A 4,658-nucleotide genomic window follows, 5' to 3' on the forward strand; every position below is an offset into this window, starting at 1 on the left:
TTCTCAGAAAAATGCAGTGCAGGCCTTCAGTAATTATCATTACAGATTCTAAAGGTGCTTTACATTTTCTGAAGAAATAATTGGTCTTGCGGCATGCAAATTTGTGTGTTATCGGCAGTAACCCTACAAGGATATACATGAAACATCCAAATTGCTATTTTTGTCAAATTTTTGAAAGCTTATAATTCATAGACTATTCATTTTAAATAAAAAAATATAAATTTCAAACAGGAAGAAAATATAAAAAGGGGAAAATATACAAAAAACACGACTGGCATCTCTCTAACGAGGTCTGCTATTTTCTTAAAAAAATGATTTGGTAAAATTTTATGACAGTGTGAAGGTTAAAAAATTTCGTAAAAAAACACACTATTTAATAAAATATTTAGCTAGCTTTTAGAAAATATATACATACACATTTATATTTTAGTTTTAAAAAATATAAAAAATACTTCCAACATGGGTAAAAATCTATGTGAAGTAATTGTAACCTTTTCTTTTCGAAATTTTTTCCAAACAAATATATCACTTTTTCTCTTCATGGTCCTAAAGTTTATTTCCTTTTTCAATTCTCAATTAAGAGCATTGTAGCAAAGAAAACGTCAACTCACAATATTATATAATACTAGTTATTTAAAGGGGAACTTCAGTAAATCATTTTTTTCTTTTTTCTTTTATATGTACTATTTATACAATATTAATACCCCCATTTTACCAACTTATTACGACACGAACATTATTCCATCTTTCGATCACGCATTTCAATGGTCCTCCATCATGGAGAAAATTTCAACGTTACATAAATTTGTTTGCATTTGTGCAAAAAAAAGCGCGTGCCGAGGAAAGATATGCTGAACTTGGAAATAAAAAAAAAAGGCTTGTAAAGTAAGACAGATTTTTTACTGAAGCAAATGATAAAGTTTTTTGACGAAAAGCAAAGAAAAGTGATTAAATATATTTTTTATTTCTTTAAAAATTTCTTTAAAAAGAAAATATTTTGCTAAAAACGTTGCCTAGAGTCAGTAAAAGACAGCTCGTCACTTTGCATCATTATTAATTTCTCCATTATGAGACACAAGAGGTTTGAAGTCGTATGACTGTAGCTTTGTAATGTCTTTTTCAAAAAGAGAATTATCCGATTCAAGTTTTCTAAGTTATAATCTTCGTTATTATTACAAGACGTCTTATCAACGAACAATGTAAACAAAAAGTAGACAAACTGTTAGAAGGTGTGCTGCTGAGCTCACAGACTTTCTGCACGATGTGACGTATGCTTCTTTATTCGGACCTAGTTTTCTCGACTTTACGCGACCTTGCAAATTAATTGTCTCTTTAAAATTTATTATGCTTCTTATTATAAAAATGTTTGATAGGCTGAAAAGCGTTTTAAATGAAACCCCCTTGAGGGATCCACTCAAGAATATTTAAAATTTATTATGTTTTATATCACAAAGTGATTTGTTTTCAATTTCAATAAAAAAAAGTGTGAACAATGAACTTCTGAACAAAATAACAATAACAACGTTAATTGTCTGTGACTTATATATCTGCACAATAATTTATATTATAAATTATTGTGCAGATATTTGTTAAACAAAGCACTCCTCACAGTAAATTTATATTAGGCCGTCATCAAAAACATGTTGTGTTCGCATCCTCTGACCGACTCACTTTTGGTAATAAAAACCAGTAAGTCGAAAAAAGACCGGGAAAAAATTTTGTGAAATATTTTTCAGAAAGAAATTTTTTTTCGCCAGAACTAATTTATGCAAAATTGACAAAAACTCACGAAAATTAATTTCGGTAAAAATTAATTCCTTTAGGGCACTCCTGTGGCTACTGACAGTTTACAGGGCGGCGAAAAATTGTTGTAAAAATGACGTCGAGTGGCGCTATACTGTCTTGGCCCTGGGAACGAATTTGGTTGCTCCGATCTGAAAATCATGGGAAAAAATACGCCCGATCGCTCGACCGACTCATTTTTTCAGAGGTCTTCAGGACGCGAACACAACATATTTTTGAAGGTGGCCTTAGAATGAAATGAATTTCTTAACTAAGGAAATTATTTTGTTTTATCACATGATTTGTTTTAACAATTAAAATACGAAACATTTTTAAAGGACATATATTCTAGACGATATTGAAAATTGTAAAAAATATAATCCACTTTGCCTGTTACACTAGGGTGCCGATAAGCCGCATACGCCGTAAAAAGTGCGGGCGTTTTTGGGCAAGTTCGGCGTTTTGAATTTGAAAAAGGATTCGTCCGAAAAAAACCGCATAGGCCCGAATAATGCCCGAAAAAGAAGAAAAACCAGACACTAATGTGATTAAAAAAACTATAAAAATTAAAATAAACTTACTATGTGGTAGTGAAGTTCTTAAAAGAACTGTTTTTGATGGTTTTTGATAAAGTTTACTTTATTAATAACTTATATATAAACTATATTAACTCCTTTCTCTTCAAGCACCTTCTTCCCAAATATCGTCTGCATGCTTTGTTACAAGGAATTGCATTTCGGGAATGTTCCGGGCGATTTCAAGAAAGTGCGGGCGATTTCGGGGGGCAAACGCCAATTTTATTCGAAAAGTCGCCCGAACTCGCCCGTATATATACGGGCGTTTGCGGCTTATCGGCACCCTCTTCCTTTTACAGACACACAGACACGCACACTCTTCGTATTATTATTATAGAGATAGACAATTCCAGGTTTACATATGTAAACCTAAAATTCCATCAACAAATGTACATAAAAAAGTGTAGCTAGCTAGATAATAGCTGATGTATAGAAGAACAATATTTTTTTATGGACTCTTTTTTAAGAAGTGCTATGGCTAGTTAAACTTGAGAAAATTGGCCTGGAAATAAGCTTAAAATATTGTAGGATTCGTTCATGCATAAGCCATAGGAACGATACCCTTTTTAAAAGAAATGGTCAACAGCATTATCTTTGAAAAAGTGGTGTTATGATGATATATGTGGTAGGGGGGGATGACCCACAAAAAAAGAAAAAGCTTGGGTAACAATCCCTAAAAAAACCTAAATAGCAATCCCTAAGAAAAACTCAATCGAACAACTTTATGATTCAAAAACCATGTCTTGAAAATCCACCGGGTATAAACTTTGCTTCTTAAGTAGGTATATAAAATTGTGAGATCGTTTGGTGACCACCTTCCTTCCTTTTGACTCGATTACTTTCATCCTTTTTAACTGTTCCCGTATTACGGTAAACGAACATAAGGCAGAATACAAATACAAAATGGCTACCTTCTTCCAATAACGTGGAGAGTTATATACAGCTTTCTTTTTTCTCGCTAGCTAGTTAGCTTTTTCATTTTTCTTGATTGTATAATATGTTTTTAATTGTATATATTTGTTATAAGGCAGAGAATACATATTTTTTATCTTTTATCTTTAATTTCTGTGGGTTTTTTTGGCCGAATACTTGAATTTTTTTCAAAAATGCAGAACTAGCCCAAAATGCCTGCATTTTTTGCGGCTTATACTGCTCATCGACACCCTCGTCCCATATGGTAGTCTGTTTAACGACAGTCTTGCAATATTACATTTTACATAGCACATTTTTGTCAACAACAATGAGAAAACATCTAATAGTCATATTGGAGAAGGGTTTACCACAAGCATATCTTGCCTTCTTTTTTATATTATATTCCTATACAGCAGACTATTCTAGCAGTAGTCTTGTAGTATTGCATTTTAGCTAGCATATTCTCACCTTCATATATTATAACCATAACGAAGGAGGGTGTTACTTATCAGATATCTTAATGGATTTTGGATTTTATGTGTGCAATTAAAACCTAAAAACTGCAAGACTAATTCAGTTTTAGGCGTGTGGAGGTGTGGCAAGTGCAATCACACGCTAGAATAACAAAACTGAACATGAGCAAGTCATCTATTTAAAATTTTTAAAATATATAATAAATCCTGTTCTTGTAATTACATATTTTATGATCTTTGCTGATCAAATCCAAATATGTCAGTCATTTTCCCAAAAAAGTTTTTTGTTTTCTGTTTTAAAATTTGATGATGATTTGAGCACATGCATAAAAAAGTTTATTATTTTCAAAATTTAGTTGTTTAAAAATTTTAATTTTATTAATAGCCATTTGTCAGTCATTTCATCATTTTTCTACATCCAACCCTGAATATTCTACTTCTTCTATTCTAGTTGCTGTACCTTATTGGTGGTGTTATCAATGAAACACATATTCAGCATAGTTTTCAAAATATCTGACTGCCAATTACACCTGGTTTGCTGAAGCACTTTCTGTATATTTTTATATTTCTGTATTGGTGTATATACTAGTCATCTGGAACAGGTGAAACTCTGTGTTACCCAATGAATCTAACTGGATGACATGTAATTTGTCAATGTGTAGGACAAGACACTGTGATGTCATTTTCCTTCGCCCTGTTAAAGCAATGTAAAACCAATCCGCCCTCATGGCCTTGTGGTTGCGATATCCTGATGAAATTGTGTATTGACCCTACTGTTTTTTACCCAGGGTCAAATTGTGCTGTACACATAATAACCGCAAAGGGTAACCAACAAATCTGTATATATATAACAAGTAGGCATGGTGGTTGTTTACTGTAGCTGTTAACTAGTTAAGATGGTTTGATTGTGAAAGTA

Source organism: Hydractinia symbiolongicarpus, chromosome 14 (genome assembly GCF_029227915.1).
Source record: "Hydractinia symbiolongicarpus strain clone_291-10 chromosome 14, HSymV2.1, whole genome shotgun sequence".
NCBI lineage: Eukaryota > Metazoa > Cnidaria > Hydrozoa > Anthoathecata > Hydractiniidae > Hydractinia > Hydractinia symbiolongicarpus.